Source organism: Brassica napus, chromosome C9, assembly GCF_020379485.1.
Source record: "Brassica napus cultivar Da-Ae chromosome C9, Da-Ae, whole genome shotgun sequence".
In the NCBI taxonomy this organism is placed as follows: domain Eukaryota; kingdom Viridiplantae; phylum Streptophyta; class Magnoliopsida; order Brassicales; family Brassicaceae; genus Brassica; species Brassica napus.
The window spans coordinates 44,301,088-44,324,522 of record NC_063452.1 but is presented as its reverse complement, the minus strand read 5'-3'; positions in this window follow the sequence as shown (position 1 = coordinate 44,324,522).

Genomic DNA, 23,435 nt, shown 5'->3' with positions numbered 1-23,435 from the left:
TCTCGATCAGTGCATCGATCTGTTTTGGATTTGCTTCGATACCACGGTACGTCACTTGGTAACCGAGGAATTCCCTCGACGCTACGTCGAATCTGCATTTTGTCGGGTTAAGCTTCATGTTGTGCAAGTTTAATCGCGTGAAACATTCCTCAAGATGAGACACGTGATCTTCCGCATGGAGGGATCTGATGAGCATGTCGTCGATATATACCTCCATAGTTTTACCGAGTTTTTCGGAGAACATTCAGTTCACGAGTCGTTGATAAGTTGCGCCGTCGTTTTTGAGGCCGAAGGGCATCACCTTGTAGCAATAAGTTCTGCTATATGTAATAAATGCAGTTTTCTCGCGATCGTCAGGGTTCATCATAATTTGATTGTAACCCGAGAAGGCATCCATGAAAGATAAGAGTTCCTTTCCCGTTGTTGCTTCGATCAATCGATCGATGTGCGGTAAGGGGAAGCTATCCTTTGGACAGGCTTTGTCAAGGTCAGTAAAGTCAACACAGACTCGCCACTTCCCGTGTTTCTTCTTGACCACTACAGGGTTGGCGAGCCAGTCCGGGTACCTTACTTTTGTTATCAATCCGGCTTTATGCAGTTTTTCGACTTCGTCGTTGACCGCAATAGCGCGTTCGGGTCCCAACTTTCTTCTTTTCTGTTTGACTGGTTTGAAGGTTGGATCGATATTTAGCTCGTGGCAGGTTATGTTGATGTTAATCCCTGGCATGTCTTCCACAGCCCAGGCGAACGCGTGGAGATTCTTTTTTTAGACAAGTTATGAGCTTAGTCCTTAAAGGTTCATGGAAGTTGGCTCCAATCTCGATGCTTCGTTCGGGGAATGCTTCGTCAAGACATACTGATACCACGGGTTCGCAGGTCGGCTCGCGCTTTCCTCTATGTTCTCAGCTTTCCGCAATTGCCAGAAGAGTTCCGCCGAATCTTGTTCTTAGGCTTTTTTGTCGGAGGCCAACTTTTTCCTAGGAGTGGTCTCGGAATCTAATGTTTTTCGTTTTAGTTCTGCGGCGAAGCAGACTTGCGATACCCTCGGGTTTCCCCAGATTGTTTCGATTCCGCGAGGGGTTGAGAATTTGAGGCAAAGATGGTACGTTGATGGAATTGCTTGCATAAGATTCAACCATGGTGTGCCCATGATTACGTTGTACGACGCAGGTCGGTCGACAACTAGGAACTCTGTGATTTTTTCTATGGTTCCGGCTTTAACTGTGAGGTTAATTGAACCGAGAGCCATAGTGGTTTCCCCTGAGAGTCCTAATAGCAGGCTAGGGTTTTCCGCGATTTCGGACAGGTCAATCTTCATTCTTTCGAGGGTGTTTTTGAAAATAATATTAGCCGAGCTTCCAGTATCGATTAGGACTCTCGCGACGTCGATGTTCTGAATCGTCAACTCGATGACAAGGAGATCGTTGCGAGGTTTGGCCTGGTTGACCGTTGCTCTCCCCTAAAACGAGATGACATCCGTATCGGTCGAGTCCCGTATGTTCTTTCCATCGTCCATCGTCATATCTGATTGGGCGTTTTGCGGCTGAGAGTTAGATTGATCTGTGTCCCCCCTTCTTATAGCGCCAAACTGTGGGAACCAAAATTCGCACTGTCGATTTCTGTTTAAATAAGGAAAGTTAGGAAAACCTTAATTTCCAAGAGGTCCCAGATATCTGCTAAACGACACGTTAAGCAATCAGAACACGAAATAAAGACAAGAAAAATAAGAAATAAAAAAAAGAGAGCAAAGTAGATCTTATTCCGAATCCGCGTTTGAGCGTCAAAACAAGGTAAGAGCCTGGGCTACGAAAGCTGTCGGCGAGATTCTAGTTCTAAAAACCTAAGACTGCAAGACCTAATTGAGTCGCAACTCGAATAACAAAAACGGAAAACTGCCTAAAATTGCTCTAAGTGCTAAGTTTTCTCTGAAAAAGTTCTCCTCCTTGTGCCTCTCGCCTAGGACTCATTATATACTCCTCCAAGGTCGATTTTAGCTTTTCCCTTCCTGCCCTTAAGCTGTTTTAAATGAAAAATGGAGATATTCCATTTTTCCGATCTTCATGTTTATCCGCAGAAACTTAACATTTTTTCTATGGAAACTTATCTTTTATTATTGTTATGTTTTTATAATAAAAACATAAACCGCCATGGTATCCACGAGCTCACTCTTAAAGAATCGTAGGTGGGCTTGTAGTCGGTTTTAGACCTCGTTGGACCGTCTTTCGACATGAAACGTCTGCTACGATTTTCTTTTCGACAAAAACCAGTTCTCGTGGTTTTTATCGTAAAGTTTCAATGGCAACTTTGATCGGAGTGATGTGAGAAATGATATGGCTGCGGTACATGGGAGCTAGCATTGAGGAACATACAAGAATGCACGGATTTGGGTCGTACCCGTTGATCGATATCCGAGACAGTTCGTTCGCTACGTAGCGACCTGGTCCACGCTGGATCAGTCACTACGTAGCGACCGAACGAAAAACTTGGTCGGTCGCTATGTAGCGACCGACTCTTTCGCAGGTCGGTCGCAACGTAGCGACCGACCGAGTGGCTTGGTTGGTCACTACGTAGCGACCGGCTCGTTCGCGGACTGATTGCTACGTAGCGACCTTGTTCGGATCCTTTTCTGACGTTTTATGAACGTGTTCTTGGACTATGGGTGTTTAGTTTCGATGAATCAACCGAGATTAGTGCAAGATTTCTCCGCAAAGTTCTTCTTAAAGATTTTTTTACGAAGATTACTTTTCGTAAATACGTTCATGCTGATTTTTACGGATATTTGGATGTTAACTTCGTCGTGTCCGTTTTTGACCCCAACATATATCACAACTCTATCATAGAATTACTTTATTTTAGAGTGTAAATAAGATAAATCATTGGAGATGGACTAATGGTCTAATACATAGTGAAAATGTATCACGAAAAGAATATTCAGATCTAAGATGGATTGATCTAGTTTACTTTTTGATTCTTAATGTAAGTAATTTTAAGTTTTCTTGAGATTTATTTCATTTTACATATGCTTAAACAGTTCATACTTTGATTAGATACAATGACTTTCTATACTTTCTAGATAGGATTAGGGAACTTAGAGTTATATATAAAGAGATCTTGAGCTCAATGATCAATAACATAAGAAACTACCGATTACATAACTTAATTATGGAATCGGAGCTCTGACACTGAAAATTCAAAAATGATTTGTGTGAACCTTAATAGCGCTTCAGTATCTGGTGATTAGAAGAGTTTGGTCATGGTGATGACAATTGAAGAAGATGAAGACGACGATTTTGATGATGATGTGAAGAACAACATGAAACTCTCACGACCTGCGACCTTGAACTCTCGATCTCGACTTGCATATCCTCAAACTTTTCGATCTATGACTTCTCTCTTTGATCAACAAAGTGACAACGACTTTAAACTGATAAAACTGAACCTGATGAAACTGAACCCGACAAAACCGAATTCAACTAAAAAGAACCGAAGACCCAGCGAACCAATGAAACCTAACCGAATGCAGGAACTAGATCATCCCGATGATTTTGATGATTTTCGTGATGAAATTTTTTTACTAACGGCCGATTTGAACTTGGAGATTTTTAGTTCAAGTTGGACATTCAAAAAAATTGTATGCTCCAACTTGAAAGGGGTATTAAGGGATATTAACATATCCTAAATATTTGTATTAGAATAAAATATTTCCATATTATATAATCTCTTTTTCTATATATGATAAAATAACTTAGAGTTGTATATAAAGAAACCTAGAGTTGTTGTGAATTTAGAGAATATAATCTATGTTTCTGTATTATTCATAAACATAAGGAGCCTTTTATATATAGGAAATTACACCGTCATAGAATAATGGAAAGACTAAATAAAGGAAATACAAAAATGGAAAGAGTACAAATCATAATCTAATAAGGAAAAGGCAAGATGCCGATTCTCTCTCTCTCTCTCTCCCCTCACGGTCGACTCTCTCTCTCTCTAGCATTGGGCCGGTTATGAACCGGCCCGGTTATGAACATCCACAATATGATTTATAACACTCTCCCTTGGATGCCATAACCATACATGGATTGTAATACGCTTTTGATGTTGCCTCATTAAAACCTTACCAGGAAAACCCAGTGGGACAAAACCATGGTGAAGGAAAAAGAGTACAACACGTATTACTCCCCCTGTTCTGAACAACTCGCGGCTGGCCTCATGAACAACCAAGATCTCCGAATGGTTTGAAGATGTGGCCGCGATCGTCTGCTTCGTGGAACGCCATGATATGGTCGTTCCACCATGTGTGAAAACATAGCCTGTCTGTGATCGAGCATTGTGTGGATCCAAAAGATAACATGCATCAGCAAAATCAACTAAACCTTCTTTGTTTTGGGTAGTATAAAATAAACCCAAGTCTTTCGTTCCTTGCAGGTAACGAAGAACATGTTTAATCCCGTTCCAGTGCCTTTGGGTCGGATAAGAGCTAAACCTAGACAATAGATTCACGGCAAAACATATATATGGTCGTGTGTGACTAGCCAGATACATCAAAGCTCATATGGCACTGAGATATGACACTTCGGGACCAAGGACATCTTCATCGTCTATATTAGGACGGAACGGATCAGTGTCCAGGCCGAGGGACCTCACGACCATGGGGCTACATAATGGGTGAGACTCGGCCATGTTGAATCTCTTGAGTACTTATCTGTATATGTCATTTGATGCACAAGGATTCCATCTCTTATGTACTCAAGCTGTAATCCCAAACAAAACTTTGTTTTTTTTCAAGATCTTTCATCTCGAATTCTTTCTTAAGATATTCAAATGTTTGGGAAATCTCTCCAGAGGTTCCTAGGATATTTAAATCATCAACATACACTGCTATAATCACAAAGCCCTGGCCAAATTTCTTTATAAAGATACAAGGGCTGATCGGATCATTCTTGTATCCTTCTCTCTCTAGGTACTCACTTAACCTATTGTACCACATTCGGCCTGATTGTTTCAATCCATAAAGTGACTTATTCAACTTTATACAGTGTTGTTCTCGAGTACTCGATTTGTTTTTCAACTCTATACCCTCTGGTACTGTCATATAAATCTCATTATCCAGTGGCCCATATAAGTATGCAGTTACAACATCCATTAACCACAAGTCTAATTTCTCTCTTATAGCCAAACTTATCAGGAATCTAAAAGTAGTAGCATCCACCACAGGGGAGTATGTCTCCTCATAATCGGTTCCTGGTCTCTGTGAGAATCCTTGTGCAACAAGCCGTGCTTTATATCTCACGACCTTGTCGTGTTCATTTCTTTTCCTCACAAAGACCCACTTATAGCCGACGGGTTTAACATCATATGGTGTCCGAACTATTGGTCCAAAGACATCACTCTTCTTTAAAGAGTTTAACTCCACGTTTATAGCTTCTTTCCATTTGATCCAATCTGATCGTTGAGTGCACTCATAAATAGACGTGGGTTCATGATCCTCATTCAAATCCATAAGTTCAAATGCTACCTTGTATGCAAATATATCATCAATGTCGACATTCTTTATGTTTCATTGTATCCCAGACGAGACATAGTTTATTGAGATCTCATTATTATCAGGACCTTCAGTACCTTGAATCTTGGCGTCCCAAGAATCAGTATTAGATACATCAGGACCTGCCGCATCTAAGCATTCATGATCGGCCGCGATCGCTATTAGGGTTTTGGGATCGGCCGCGATTAAGTCCCAGGATTTAGGAATGGCTGCGGTCGTTGTCTAGACTCTGTAGCAACTTGACTGCGTCCCTCTTGAACATCAGTTATGATTGGTGCATTAGCAGCTGGTATATATGACTTAGTCACTCTTTTCGGATCAGCAAAGGAATCTGGCAATTGATTAGCTAGTTTTGTAAATGTATAATCTTTTGGACTTCTAAATCACATTCCTGAGTCTGAGGATCTTGCCAAGATAAGGATGTTTGATTCCATGTAATCTTTTTTTACCAGCTTATTGCTATCTCCCCCTAATGTTGGATGTTCGGATTCATCAAAGTGACAATCCACATACCTGGCCTTAAATAAATCACCCGTAATTGGCTCAAGGTATTTTATAATCGTGGGGGAATCATATCCAACATATATCCTCATCCTCCTTTGAGGTCCCATCTTTGTTCTCTGTGGTGGAGCAATTGGTACATAGACGGCACAGCCAAATGTCTTAAGAAGAGATATGTCTGGCTCTTGACCCGTAAGCAATTGTGATGAGGAATATTTATGTTCACTAGACGGTCTGATACGAATCAGTTCGGCCGCGTGCAAGACCGCGTGTCCCCAAGCTGTGGCCGGAAGCTTAGACCTCATAAGCAATGGTCTAGCTATTAGCTGAATTCGTTCTATGAATGATCCGGCCAAGCCGTTCTGTGTATGTACATGTGCCACAGAGTATTCCACACTTACCCCCATGGACATACAGTAATCATTAAACGCTTGGGACGTGAACTCACCAGCATTGGTCTCTATCATTCCGACCTTAGCATAGTAAAAGGCCAGTAGAGAGTGCATGTATAGACTCTATGACTTTCTTATAGCCTTGGCCAATCTCTATGATCTGAAGGAACTTTTTGTTTCCTTCGCCCTTAGTCTCAATATGAAAGCCATTCATTCGAATGTCTTTAAAGCTCAATAGGCTTCTCTTAGAGCTGGGTGAATACAATGCATCAGATATCTCTAGATGCGTACCCTTAGGCAACAGGATGTTAGCCTGGCCATAGCCCTCTATGAGACTGGCTATACCCAGAATGATACTTTAGAGACTTCATATAAAAACTTTCATTCATTAATAAAATAAGTTCAAAGCAATCAAAACATAGAAAACATAAAGCAAAGAACACGAAAACATATAGATGTCGAATTCAACTTCATTCTTTTAAATAATCTGAAGTTTCATAATCCATAAGATCGTCTCGTTTTTAACTCTGTCCAAAGATCTAGAGGATTCTCAATAGTCAAATACTGATCTTTGAGACTCTCAATAAGATGATGGCGTATAATTAATATCGCACTGCATGTATCTTTCTCAGTTGCATTATTGCCCTCGGTGATACATTCACCGAGTCCCTTGGATTTTAAGATGATCTTAGCATCAAGTGCCCATTGCAAGTAATTATCTCCAGAGAGACTTAGGGCAGAAAAATCAAGTTGTTGATTTTCGACATCTGAAATCATATGTTTCATAATTTAGATTTAAAAGTGTTCAAGCGAATGCAATCAATATGGTCAAGCAATCCGGATTCTAGGTATGATGCAAATAGGTCATTCGTATATAATGCATACATGTTCAATCTTAGCATTCAGATTCTATATGCAATCAGTTCGTACTATTATGCATGCATGATGCAAACAAGCCGCACGGCTACAATCTTAGCAAACGGTTTCAATGCAATCAATACAATGGTTATTCGTTTTCAATCTTAGCAAACGGTTTTCTAAGAGTTCAATGTGTAATTGCAATCAAACAGTCGAGCAATGTAACAATTAGGGTTCATTCGAGAATGTATGAAAACTATCAATACTAGCCGGATCATTATCAAGACGAGAATGCATAAATCATTTAACCTAGCAAGCGATTTCTATTTCAATTCAAGCATTTGGTTTTAATCAATCAAACAAGATAGTATTCGATTTTAATTTTGAGACATTAGGGTTTCGATCAAACAATCAATACGACTTCAATTTGAAAATCATTCAATCGGTTTTATCAATTCAAACAACCAAATTCAAGAATGAGATTATCAATCCTAGCAATCGATTTCTATGTGATCAAATTCAATACGGTTTTAATTAATCAAGGCTAGCAGACTATATCCAAACATACAATCATTCAAACAATCAATTTTGATTCAAAGCATTAGATTAGGGTTTTGATTTTAATTCATTCAATCAATCAATTTGATTTCGAATTAGGGTTTATAAAATCGAATGTGTTTTAGGATTAGGGTTTTAAATAAAATTGATTTCATGCATTCATGCAATAAGCATGTATGCGGCTAGGATCATGGATATTAGGGTTTCGATTTTGATCTTAGATCATTGGGGGTTTTGAGATTCAAAACCATTAAGGTTTCAATTTTAACTGATTAAACAATCAATCTCGATTAGGGTTTGGGGTATCGAACTTATGATTATGACTTATGAGCTTCGATTTACTCATTGGGGTTTTGATCTATTACCCTAAGGTTTTGATTTCAACATTAGATCATACTATTAGGGTTTGTAGTTTTTATGGTTTCGATTCTTATCAAACAATCAAATTCGATTATGGGTTCTCTTTAAGGTTTCGTATTACCTTAACCTCAAGTAGGGTTGAATGGACCACCAAAGAGATGAACCACGAGCTGGAACTGATCGGAACGCGAGCTGATGTTGTCGCGAGCTGTCTGATTGCTGAGATCGGGAACGTGAGCTGTCCAACGTGCTGATCGGGTCGCGAGCTGTCCGCGAGCTGTCTGAGATCGTCTTGTTTGCAAGCTAAGGTTGAACAAGCCGAGATCGTCTGAGCTAGGATCAGGAACGCCTTAAGCTGAAGCTGATCGGGAACAGATTGCAAACAAGGATCGGGATGTAAGGTTTCGCGATCGGGATTAGGATGGTTCGCTGGTAAGGATGTTCGCCGATTAGGGTTAGAGTTTTAGGCGGTTTGTTTTAGCTTAGGGATTTAGATTCTATCGTGCTGATAACGTGTTGTGAAACTAGAGAATAGAATCTATGTTTCTGTATTATTCATAAACATAAGGAGCCCTTTATATATAGGGAATTACACTGTCATAGAATAATGGAAAGACTAAAGAAAGGAAATACAAATATGGAAAGAGTACAAATCATAATCTAATAAGGAAAATGCAAGATGCCGATTCTCTCTCTCCTCACAGTCGACTCTCGCTCTCTAGCATTGGACCGGTTATGAACCGAGCTGGTTATGGACATCCGATTTATAACATGAGTCTAATAATCAATGACACAAGAAACTATTTTCGATTACGTAACTTCTCATTTTTTTTGTAAATAAAACTACTTACATCTACAAGTAGCTTAGCTAGTAGTTATTGATATGAGACAATAATTCACTTTGGTTTTGTTTTATCTTCAACCGGGGATAAAAATGGCGATGAATATTTGAATGTAGTCACAAATTTGTGGGAACAATGGATTCAATACATGATGATATTTTCTTTTATTGGTGATGAAAAGGTAACGACTACTACGTGTGACTAAAATTTATAAATAATATATTCAATATATAAAGTGAGAAGTTAGAATCCAATGATAATACATTAATGTTGTCTAACCAAAAGCGAAATGTAGTTTTTGATACATGCGTAGCTCTGTATGCTTGCGTTTGAGAAATGTAGTTTGAGACATGCGTACTTCGGCAACGTTGGTCATTGACTATTCTATAATCTATATATACCTACTAAAATGGGTCCTCACTCCTACGCGTAATCTGATTTATTTTCGGTTTTGTCTAGATTGATAAACTTTACCTTACGTATTTATTTTACACTTAGATGATACCTACTGTCTCAATATATGTAAAGTTTAGACTTTTGAGAAAACAAAACTTTATGCCTTTTCTTTTGCATGTTGAAGTTTTTTGTATTATAGCTCTTTTAAGGGGGTGTATTCAAGTTTCAAGTGATTTGTATTAAAATGACAAATCCACTATTATTCAAACATCGATTTTAAAAAACACTTTAAAATCCAGTGTTATTGAACTTGTCATTTCATAAAACACTCTGAAATCCACTGTTATTGAACAAAATTTAAGTTGAAGATTTTAGAGTACTTTAATTGTTTCTAGAGTGTTTGAGGGGAGTTCTTAGTTATAAAAATAAAAATCCAAATCTCACTGTTTTAGATGAGATTCTAGAGTGTTTTAACAAAAATCACACCAAATTATCTAATTCTCTAATTCTCCTGCAATCATCTACAAACTCATTAAAAATCAAATTACTTCAAATATCAGATTCAATACACCTCCCTTAGTTTCAAGTTTCAACAATTAAACTGAGTTTATTATGAATGACACCTAAGATAATAAATGAACAAAAAGAGTTCCAGCAATATCATAATTAGTAAAGATCCTCTAATTTAAGAAAATAAATAGCGTAAATTACTCTGTGGCCACGCGGATATGAACTTATCTTACGGTCTATTTGAAAATCGTCTATCCATTGGTCGCACCACCCTTTTAAAAATTAGTTTGGGCCTTTTCATGGACCTGAGATACCCCAAGATTAATAAAAAAAAGCGTAAGTTTAGTTTTATTGTTTTTCAAAATGTTAAGTTTTGTATGCAGAACTGTACTTAAAGACTTCAAACTTTTCACCTAAAAAACAGAAACTGTGGTTAAAGACAAGTAATGGTTATTCTTTTATTAGTGGATGAAGTAATGCAATCATATATGGACCATTTAATCAAAAAGTATAAATATGGGCCACGGAAGACAAGATCTATAATTGTTTGGGCAGCAAAACTAGGTGTTTTATGAAAGCCCATATAACAAAAAATAATTCAAGCATATTTATTAGAATAACTATTCCTAAAACATGGGGTTTACTGTTGAGTTCTGTTTGCCTGTGGAAGTATTTGGTGTGTGTGAAGTGGCGGAGCTAGACACTGATTTTGCAGGGTCAGAAATATTTTTTTTTAAAGCTAGAAAAGACATCAGTTTTGAACTCATAGCATAGGTAGGACTGGAGAACATACCTGTAAATTTAATTTCGGTGTTACTCGTTCAGATTCTATCCAAAAAAATCGGATATACCTAACTCTACGAAGCAAACAAAGCGAAATACTAATATGTAATATCCGTAGAAAACGAAGCAAATCATAAATACTAATATTTTTAAGAACGGATATCCGATCCGATCTATTATATGCATATGTATACATATATTTAAAGAATTGTATGTATAACTTATATAATATTATATTTCTATAAATTTTAAAATTTTTTTATTTATTAATTTATTATATTAGTTATTAGAATCTAAAAAGTAAATAGTTTTTTTTGTACTATATTATTATTATTTATATTATTTTGGTATTTTTTTCAAAAAAAAATAATTTTTATTTTATTTCTACGGATCGAATCGGATATCCGGTTAAAAACCTAAAAAATTTGAGCGACAATCTCATAATGTTTGGGTAAGGATCGTTGGACCGGCTTTGGGCTGGATCAATAATGGATCAGGTTGGATTGTTTGGATCGGGCTCTGATACCATGTTAAGTTAGATGGACTTCCAACCTAAAACCAATATTTAGTGATAAGTGTATTGATTCATCTATCTTATATACTAGTAAATGTCTTTTCCAACTTCCGATGTGAGACACTTTGTGTCTAATACGCTTTTTTGAAATGATGACTTTTTAAGCGTCAATCTCGAAATGTTTGGACAAGGATTCGATTGGCCAACTTTGGGCTGGATCGATAATGGATCGGGTGGGATTGTAACGTTCGGACACTGATACCATGTTAAGCTAGATGACTTTTCAAACTAAAACTAATCGGAGATAAGTGGATGAGCCAATTTATTTTATATATATATATATGATTTAGGACCAATTGGTAGTCCTTCCAACTATCGATGTGGGACATTTGTCCCTATTAATATCGAATCATTGATTATTTGACAGAATAGTTCGGATCACAAATATTTTTAAAAACCTGAATATTCGATCCGTGTCTATCCTTAAGCATATATATGTCAAAAAGGAGGAATTTAACATGTACACCACAACAATTACTTTGAAAATACGGTTACAAAGTAAATTTTATAGATTTCATAGGTAAGTGACCCCTCTCTTCAAGGTGGCTTTGCCAGTGCGTGTGTGGTTAAGCCATAGAGAGGCTACTCTCAAGCGACCACGTTGTATTACTTGCAGGGCCGGCTTAGTATCACTATAGGCCCTGGGGTAAATTTTTCTTTTCTAAATTTTATAACTAATTAATTTTAAAATTATTATTAAGAGTGTCAATTTTTAATTTTAAAAGAAAATAAATTGATTATATTTATTTTTCTTTTACAAATAAAATACAAATACCTTTTATAATTAACTGTTTCTATCATACATTTTATATTTTAACCAATATTATACAATGTTATTAGAAAAATATGGGCCCCTAATATTATTAAATTTTCCACATTTTGTATGAGCCCTAGGGCCATTGCTCTGCTTGCCCTTGGTGTTAAGCCGGCACTGATTAAATGTGTTCTTCAACTGTAATACTTATATTCATTTGTGCACTTAGTGGGTTGTATTGGAATTGACATTGTACCTTTACTTGACCTGTTTTTCTTTTAATAAATTGTTATACGACAGAAATTATGTTTATCACGGCATCTCTAACCAAACACCAAATTTACGGTATCTTTATCCAAACACCAATTTTTTTTTTTTTTTTGACAACACCAAACACCAAATTTGATGTTGAAATTATATCAAATTTAGTGGTTTGATATTAAACTTTATGTTTCATCTCTAACCATCGCACCAAAACAATATTTTATATTATTAATTTTTTAGTTTTAGTAATTTAATACATTAATTATTTATAATTAAATAATTATATTTATTATATTTATTTATTAAAATTTGATAATTTTATCAATCTGTTTATTTATATATGTTATTTTTAGTTAATTTGTATACATATTGTTTTTTTGAAATATTAGTCTAACACTACAAGAAAACATCAAGGATTCTGAGGGAAAAAATCGTCGGAATTTCGTCGGAATATCGTTATTCCGACGCAATTCCGACGAAATACGTCGTCGGAAATAATTCCTCGGAATTTCTTTTTTCCTCTGAAATCCCTCGGAATTTTCCGACGGAATTCCGAGGAAATAAATTTCCGAGGAAATTCCGAGGATCCCTTGTTTGTCGGAAAAGTCCTCGGAATATACCGAGGTAGAACTTCGTCGGGATAATTCCTCGGAAGTTCATCGATCGATGCGTGTTTGGACATATATACATCGATCGATAGGAGTATACCGACGGACTTTTTCCTCGGTTTATTCCGAGGAACTGTTCCCTCGGTATATTCCGAGGGATCCGTTCCTCGGAATTTTCCGAGGGAGTTGTCCCTCGGAAAATTCCGAGGGAAATGTCCCTCGCTATGTTTTTTAAAAAAAACGGATCGATCGATGCGTTTTTGTTCAAAAACGCATCGATCGATGTAGTGAAAAATATAATTAATTTCCTCGAAATGTAAAAAATATTAATTTTTTTGAAAAAATAAAATTTCTGAAATTTAAATTCGAAAATATGAAATTAAAAGTAAAATTGAAATCATACTAATTAATATTCAAAGTTTCACAAATAAAAATAAAACATTCCGAGATTGGGGAAAAAAAAACTACGGGTCTGGCACGTCCGGGAACACCTCGTTCGGGTACATCCTCTGCATCATCTCCATCATTTGCTGGTTCAGCCTCCTCTGTGCCTCATAGCCCGCCTGTTGAGCCGCCATCTGGGTCTCCAACAAAGATATTCGATCATCTTTGTCCTTCAACTGAGCCGTAAGTACTTCTGGATCAACAAAGGGCGGTGGTGCAGAAGAAGGAGGAACCGACCGGGTGCGACGACCCAAACCGAACAAACGTCCCTTCTTCTTTGGAACCGACTGAATAGAAAAAAGCCAAATTTAGAAATTTAAACCAAGAAATAAATGAATTGAACTTAAAAAAAAAAAAACTTACGGATTCAACGATTTCGTTGATTCGAAACCGGGACAAGTTGGTCGAAGCCGTCGAAGCGTCATCCTCGGTTTGAAGCTGAGACACTTCGTCTACCACCTGAGTTTGGACCAGGTCGACCACGTCCCTCACAAGACCGTCATCAATCTGGCCGGTCTTCTTGTTGGTATACGCCCTCCTCATTAGGGCGAGATCATCGACCGGCTCGCCATCATTTTCTTCCGCCTTGAAAAAAAACATAAAATTAAAGAAACATTAGAAATTAGAAGAAATGCACAATAAATTTAAATTCTGAAACTCAAATAATTGAAGAAAAAGCGGTTGAACTTACCATGCGATCTCCGAGAGTGGCAATAGATTGAGCACCCAAGTTATGCTTGTAGATGCCCTTCCCTTTACGGTCGCTCCTGCGGTTGGTGGAGTTGGTGGAAGAAGTTTCTTTCGTCTCCTCCTTATCCCAATGCGCACACAACTCCTTCCAGACCGTATCGTTCATCGACTTTGGGACCTTTTAATTAAAAAAAAAAGAAAAGTTTAATAAATTAAAAAATAGTTTAATAAATTAAAAAATTGTTTAATAAATTAAATCGAACCTTATTGATTTCCCACTTCTTCTTCCACTCGTGGATCTGCTTCCCATAGTTGTCCATTACTTTATGGACGAAGTGGTGATAGATAAAGAGCGTCTCATCGGAATTCCAGTTGAACTCTTGCTGAAAAAAAAACACAATTAGTAGAAAATTTATATTAAAGATTAAAAATATAAGTAAAAAATTAGAATACTTACCGCAAACTGACGAAACCACAGAACCTGCTTGTCGGTTGGGAAGTGAGTGAAAGTCGGATGTCCACTGTCGAGGGCCGAGTACATCATACGGTTGATCCATGCGCTGATCCCGTTCCCGGATCGGTTGAACCTTATTAAAAGAACAAACGGTTAATAATGAATCCAAATTTAAAGAAAAAAAATGTTTAATTACCATGTTTGACCCCGTCCATGTGGATACGGAGTGAGATACGGAAGATGGTCACGACCGGGCTGTTGAACCAACTCCGCAACCCTCATCACTCCCGGAGGACCCGGAGGAACAGGAGCGGATGCAGCAGCGGGAGCGAGAGGAGCATGAGCGGGTGCAGCAGAGGGAGATGTATGGTTGGAGCTGTGGGGCGAAGGGGAATCCTGAAAATGGCTGGAATCCCGAGACTGGCTCCCCGTACCACCACGACCACGACGCTGTCGAGGCCGGGTCTGATCATCATGAGACCTGTAAATTAAAAAATATATTTAATAAATACAGAAATATATAAATTAATTTTTTTTATTAAAAAAAAATCCCAAATAATTTAATCACAGAAAAAGATTTATATATATTAAATTTTTTTAATAAATATATAAAAATAGTTCTAATAAACAAAAATAGTTTTAATAAATAAAAATTGTTTAATAATTAAAATGTTTTGTAAAATCCAAAAAATCGAATTTATATAGAAATTTTTTTTTGTAAAATCCAAAAAATCGAATTTATATAGAAAAATCGTTTTGTAAAATACAAAAATCGATTTTATATACAAAAATCGATTTTATAAATACAAAAAAAAAAAAAAAAATTATAAAAAAATTCTAAATCAATTCAACAAAACAAATTATTCAACCAAATCACAATTCTAAACCTATTATACAACCAAATCACAATCCTAACCAATCACCCTAACAAAAATCTATCAAAACTACACAAAAACCTAACAAATAGAACCTAAGAGAGTGGGATAGGGTCCTTACATGATTTGTGTAAGAGAAGAGGGAGATCGCCGGAGATATCGTCGGATTTCAGGGGGAAATCGCCGGAGAGAAAGAGAGGAGTCGCGCAGAGGAAGAAGAGAGAAATGGGGAAGAAGAAGGGGCTCGTGGTTATAAAACCTAGGGTCCGACGGACATTATCCGTCGGAATTCCGTCGGAATTCTAATTTCAATTTTCGCGAAATATTTGCCCGGTAAAATGAAAATATTCCGAGGAAATTCCGACAGATAGTAAAATATCCGTCGGAATTTCCTCGGAATATTCCGAGGAAATACCGAGGAACTAGTGTTTGGGGTTTCAAAACATCAATTTTTTTTGCCGTATTTCATTTCTTATACAATTGTAATGCATACCATTGAGGATTCTTTGTATACATGAGCATAAACCATGAAATAACAAATTTCAAAACTAATTGAAAGTATTCCCTTTACCGTTCGTTAAAAGGTATAAGTGTTTCTCTTATGTTGCGAGATTTCGTTCATACAATCGGAAAAGTGTTAATTATACGGTAAGGAACAAATTTTTGACTTCATAATGAACGTAAGACACTTAATAAGGGTTATATAGGTGTTATTCAAACGGCAAAACGTTGTTTTCGGTTTAAAAACCCTATTTCCTCGGAATTTCCTCGGATTATTCCGAGGGAACTCCGACGAAACCCTCTTCTTCCTCGAAATTTCCTCGGAATATTCCGAGGAAATTCCGACGAACTAGTGTTTGGGGTTTCAAAACGTAATTTTTTTTAAAAAAACGCATCGATCGATGCGTTTTTGAACAAAAACAAATCGATCGATTACTAAGATGGCCCGGGCCGTAAGATTGTGATCGATCGATGAGAGTATCCCATCGATCTATCGACAATCTGAATTGTTCCTCGGAATTTCCTCGGAAAATCTTGTATGTTTTTTTAAAAATGCATCGATCGATGCGTTATAGAACAAAAACGCATCGATCGATTACTAGGATGGACCGGGCCGTAAGATTGTGATCGATCGATGAGATTAACCCATCGATCTATCGACAATCTGAATTGTTCCTCGGAATTTCATCGGAAAATCTTGTATGTTTTTTTAAAAATGCATCGATCGATGCGTTATAGAACAAAAACGCATCGATCGATTACTAGGATTTACGGGGCCGTAAGATTGTGATCGATCGATGAGAGTAACCCATCGATCTATCGACAATCTGAATTGTTCCTCGGAATTTCGTCGGAAAATCTTGTATGTTTTTTTAAAAATGCATCGATCGATGCGTTATAGAACACAAACGCATCGATCGATTACTAGGATGGACCGGGCCGTAAGATTGTGATCGATCGATGAGAGTATCCCATCGATCGATCGACAATCTGAATTGTTCCTCGGAATTTCCTCGGAAAATCTTGTATGTTTTTTTAAAAACGCATCGATCGATGCGTTATAGAACAAAAACGCATCGATCGATTACCAAGATGGCCCGGGCCGTAAGAATGTGATCGATCGATGCGTTATAGAAACAAAACGCATCGATCGATGCGTGTTCGGAAAACAGAATTATAAGGCAAAACCCGACCTTTTTTGGATCTAAACCTTAGAACTCTCATCCCCTCCGATTTCCCCTATAATTCGCCCCCCCTTTCTCTCTCTATAATCATCCGATTTGAACAATTTTGGGCTCTATTCCACTTGATTTTTCGAGCTCTACCTGATTCCTACACTCGTCTTCACCCTAAGACAGGTATACTCCGCGAATCTCCACATTCTGAAATCGTGTTCTTGAGCAATTTTTTGGGTTTTGTGAATTTCTTATTTCCGTGTTGATTCCTTGATCAAATATGCATGAAACAGATGTTTAAACATGGAATAGAACACAATTGTCTGTGATCAACGAGTTTGGAACATGATTTGAGATGATTTAGGGATAGAGAATTTTTTTCAATTTCGTTTTTTTTTATCACAACTCGATTTTGCTTTTCATTTTCATGTTCAGCTTTGCCTTCTTAATTGATTATAACCATGTTGAGAGCAATGATTCTATTTTGTAGAGAATGAAGCGCACGAAAACATCAGCAAAGAAAAACACACAAGAAGCGGGTTCGTCACAGCTGGAGAAGCAAAGGCCAAAGAAGTGGGATAAGTCTGATACCACCCACTACAACAACATGAAGAAGGTAGCCGTTCCGGCTACACAACTAGCATGTCCTGAGACGATGACAATATTGGGAATCAAAGCAGACATTGAAGGACTGTTCCAGAACATGGGTCTAGGCCAACTATGCAACCTCAAGGAACCCACTTATCCGGAGTTGGTACGCCAGTTCATAGCATCCGCATACGTCACCCGTCCCGATGATAGCCATCAGGAAGGTTTTCTGGCATTCGTAGTGCAGAAAGTATACTATGAGGTATCTTTCACAGACCTCTGCGGACTATTTGGATTGAGTGCGGGGGAGAGGACATATGGTCTTTATTGGACTTCAGAGCTGTTGAACTTCTGGGAAACGATTGGCACAGGGGTTTATAGATCTTCTCAGGCAAAGGAGTCACTTATCCGGAGCCCAGTACTGAGATATGCGACACGCCTCATTGGCTCATTGCTATACGGGACAACCACAGCCGCATCAGTCACGCAATGGGAGTTGTGCCTCCTGTACCAAGGTGTGAGGCATTTGCTACCGGCATTTGGAAACTCTACATTCCCACCTGCTACTGCCTTCAACATGGGAGCGGTGCTGGCCGCAAACTTAGCAGGATACAAGGGGAAAGTAACCAAATCCAAGAGCAATGCATGTGGATTTGGTGCAGTGATTACTCGGATCCTTAGACATGTGGGTGTAGACTGTGAGAACCACCAGGTAGCACTGGACAGATCGAACAACATTGCTTGGAACTACCTGGATGTCATTTCTCTAGTAAGTAAGGAGTTCATAGCTGGTCCCCACTCGAGGATCGATCGGGATGGTCCTTACGTCTACGTATTCCAGGACCGAGCGAAGAAAACACTCTACTGCCACCTGCCTCAGATCGGCCTGACTGCTCTACTTTCAGAGGCTGCAGTTGAGTTTCTACCCCCTGCTACCGCACTAGTAGACAAGCCATCCTTCTTCACGCCAAAATATCAGACCAAAGGCAAGGGCGTGGTTGATGAAGAAGGACAAGATGAGGCTGCACAAGCCATTCCAGATGATTCACAACCCCATCAGCTACTCCCATCAGACTCCAGCCAGTACAAGCTGCAAGAGCTTCCACCGAACGCCACTTCGCGCCAGCAACAACATTGGAGAGATCAGAGCATAAAGACAAACAACGACATGCTACACAAGATCTGGGCTGCCATTTCACGTATCAGGCCGTGTCGTTGCCAAAAGGATGATGTAGTTCATCGGGACAACTCTCCATCCAGCTCTGGTTCGGGTTCGAGTGGTACACACATGGTAAGAAAGAGGTCCAAGAGACCCAACGATGCAGGAACATCTGGAGCAGGAGACGAGGAGTAGGAGCTATCACCGGCTATTTTATTTTCTTTTCTATTCTAACGTTTTATGGTCTTATTTTCTGTTAATTTTGAACTGAGTTTTTTTTTAGGTTTCTTAATTATGAGTTCGTATTTCTTTTACATGGTTTCTTTGTTTTATTTGGTTGTGTTTTGTGTAGCTTTTAATTCGTATTCAGCTTTGCCTTGCTAGATAAACCAAATAACTATTATCCAAGGAAAGAGGTTATATCAAGTGTTCCTCGGAATTTCCTCGGTATTTCTTAAAAAAAAAAAAAAATAAGTTCAATGGTAGTCTGTTTCCGAGTCATCATCACCAGATGAATCTGAATCTGGATCTTGGTGAAACTCTCCAATTACTGGTTCATCCTCTACGTGAACGACGGCTTCCTCTCCAAAGTCGGTTAAATCGACTACAAGGCCAACTCCAGCTAAATCTTCTGCTGCACTACAGTTGCCGGATGTGCTTGGTTGTAGTGGGTCTTCCAGCTCAGAACTTCCCTGAACTCGGCCTCTCGGGTTGAGTCTTGTAACAGTAACCCATGGATCATCTCTGTTCCTTACCCGGGGGTACTTGATATAACAAACCTGTAACATTTAGAAAAATTATAAATTAATACACATGATGATGAATCATTCTGAATAATTAACATTTAATTACCTGATCGGCCTGGGAAGCAAGAATGAAAGGATCATAATATTGCAGCTTTCGCCTCGAATTTACTGATATAACACCAAATGCATCTGTTCTCACACCTCGATCTGGGGTGTTGTCGTGCCAATCACAATAGAAAACAGTACAGCGCAATCCAACCATGCCCAAATACTTGATTTCCAAAATCTCATGTATGTGTCCGTAGTATACATCATCTCCTGATGCAGAACAAACGCCAGCATCATAAGTCGTACTCGAACGTCTCCTCTTCTGAGTTGTGAATGCATATCCTCGAGTACAAAATCTCGGATATGACTTCACAACAAAGTTTGGTCCAACGACCATCTCACGTATCCAATCGTCAAATGTTTCACCTCTGGCCAAACCAGCAGACACCTATTAATAGCACATATATATATATTATATCAATAAATGTGAATTAGTATAAATATGTGATAAAATATATTTTAATTTGTTTAAAGCACTCACATAAGTAAACATCCATCCAGTAAATTCTCTCTGCTTCATTTCTTCTAGTTCGTCCTCTGTGGCGTATCTATACTCGAACCGCTTTTCTGCCATGAAAATCCTGTATATGATGACAATAATGTAATTAATTAAGATTTAAATTTCAACTTGTTAAAATAAAAATTTGTAAGCTCATTTATTTACCTCTCATATTGAAGAACGTCTTCGCAGTTGGTGAGCAAATATGTTTGCAAATGACTGCGCTCCTGCTCAGTAAGTCGACGGTCCTTTGGTTTTCCGCTAAGTCGTCCAACGTCTGTGAAAATGTCTGGAACCGTAACATGATATGTTGCCCGTTCGCCTCTATCATCATGCCGAGCAGGTCTTCTGTTTTTGGTCTGAACTTCTGCTGGAAAGTAGTACTCGGCAAAGTTTGAAGTTTCTTCATTGATCATCTGTGCGACTATAGAACCTTCCACCCTACTTAAATTTTTCACCATCTTCTTCAAATGGAACATATACCGCTCATACAGATACATCCATCTATACTGCACAGGACCACCAAGTTCCAATTCTCTTGCCAGGTGAATAACAAGATGCTCCATAACATCAAAAAATGAGGGAGGAAATATCTTCTCAAGGTTGCACTGAATCACGGCTATGTTAGTCTTCAAATTTTCAATACCTTCAAGAGTCACTGATCTCGTGCATAAATCGCGGAAGAAACCACTTATCCCTGCAATTGCTTCATGAACATTTCGTGGTAATATTTCCTTGAAGGCGAACGGAAGGAGGCGCTGCATCATTACATGGCAATCGTGGCTTTTCAAGCCAGTAAACTTTCCTTCCTTTCTGTCGATACAGTTACGCAAATTTGATGCGTAACCGTCTGGAAATTCCACATCGTTTGAAATCCAATCAAAGAACGCATCTTTTCCCGCTGCATCAAGTCGGTATATGGGAAAAGGAGCCCTACCATTCTCATCAACATGAAGTTCTGAACGAGCACATATATCGACTAAATCCAGTCTTGACTTCAAATTATCCTTTGTTTTACCTTGAACATTAAGGATCGTGTTCATGAGATTGTCAAAAAAGTTCTTCTCAATATGCATGACATCTAAATTATGCCTTAGCAGATGATCCTCCCAGTATGGCAGATCCCAGAAAATACTTTTTTTGTGCCAGTTATGTAGTTCTCCAACAGCATCTACCGGAAAACGCTCATGTCCACCGACTTCTGGCGTCCTTTCTGCACCAAAATCTCTTAGTTGTATCTTCAAATCTTTCCCACAAATTTCCGGAGGTGGACTGTCAAACACCCTCTTGTTCTTCGTAAACAAATTCCTACTCCTACGATATGGATGATCAGGTGGTAGGAATCTCCTGTGACAGTCAAACCAACACGTTTTCCTTCCGTGCTTTAGTTGGAAAGCATCAGTGTTATCTTGACAATATGGACATGATAGCCTTCCATGCGTTGTCCATCCAGACAACATACCATATGCTGGAAAATCACTTATTGTCCACATTAGTACTGCCCGCATTTGAAAGTTTTCTTTACACGAAACATCGTATGTTTCAGCACCTTGAGCCCATAGTTGTTGCAACTCATATATTAGTGGCTGAAGAAACACATCAAGTGATCTCTTAGGATGCTCTGGTCCGGGAACGAGAATCGAGAGAAACAAAAACTCTCGTCGCAAGCACAAGTTTGGGGGGAGGTTGTATGGTGTAAGAATGACGGGCCATAGAGAATACTGTCTTCCACTCTTGCCAAACGGACTGAAACCATCAGTACATAATCCAAGGTAGACATTTCTTCTCTCATACGCAAAGTCGGGATACTTTGATTGGAAATGCTTCCACGCTTTTGCATCTGAAGGATGTCTGATCTCACCATCTGTTGAGTGCTCCGCATGCCATCTCATTGGTTGCGCTGTGCGTTCAGACAGATACAACCTCTGCAACCTTTCCGTCAAAGGTAAATACCACATCCTTTTATATGGCACTGGAACTCTTCCAATTGTATCTTTATAACGAGGCTTTCCACAAAATTTGCATGTAACCCGCTGTTCATCCACCCTCCAATAAATCATGCAGTTGTCGCTGCATACATCTATTACCTGATACGATAAACCAAGACCAGCTACGAGTTTCTGAACCTCGTAGTATGAACCAGGAGCTACATTATCCTCGGGTAGAATACCTTTTACAAAATCAGCAATCGCATCCACACAGTCTTCAGCCAAATTATAATCTGTTTTAATGCCCATCAATCTTGTAGCAGATGATAAAGCTGAATGACCATCTCTGCAACCTTCGTACAATGGTTGCTTTCCAGCATCCAACATATCATAAAATCTCCTAGCTTCTGCATTGGGTAAATCTTCCCCTCTAAAATGATCATTTACCATCTGCTCAGTACCTACACCATAATCTACATCCGTTCTAATTGGTTCTTCTAATCTAACCGCTGGCTGAGGTTCACTAGTACTACCATGTTCATAATCAGTTTCCCCATGATGATACCAAATTTTGTAACTTCGTGTAAACCCACTCAAATATAGATGAGTCCAAACATCCCACTCTTTAATAACCTTTCTATTTTTACAATTAGAGCAAGGACATCTTAACATACCTGTTTTTGCTTCCGGTTGTCGGTGAACTAACCCCATGAATTCAGTTATACCTCGTTGGTATTCTTCCGTAAGCAATCTCGTGTTCGGATCCAAATGAGGTCGATCGATCCAAGAACGAAAATAATTTGAAGAAGACATATTTTTTATGAATCAAATTCGTGTGTAAATAGAGTAAGAGGGAGGATGAAGATATGAAGTGAATGAAGAGGAAGAGGAGTGCTTGTATTTATAGTTTAAATCCTGCCGACATACCGAGGAAATTCCGACGGAATTCCGACGGACAAAACTAGTTCGTCGGAATTTCCTCGGAATTTTGTAAAATCCCCCAACGGCTCTCCAACGGCTATAATATTTCCTCGGAATTCATCGGTTTTTTCCGAGGAACAGAGTTTTCCTCGGAATTTCCTCGGAATATTCCGACGGACTGTAGTTTCCTCGGAATTCCGTCGGTATATTCCGAGGAAATTCCGAGGAAACCCAATTTTGTGTTTCCTCGGAATTTCCTCGGAAATTCCTCGGTATATTCCGAGGATTTCATTTTCCGTCGGAATGTCCGTCAGAATATCGCTGTTTTCTTGTAGTGTAAATTAAAATTTTATACATCTGGTATTTGGTGTTTAATCGGAGATGAAATTATATCAAATTTAA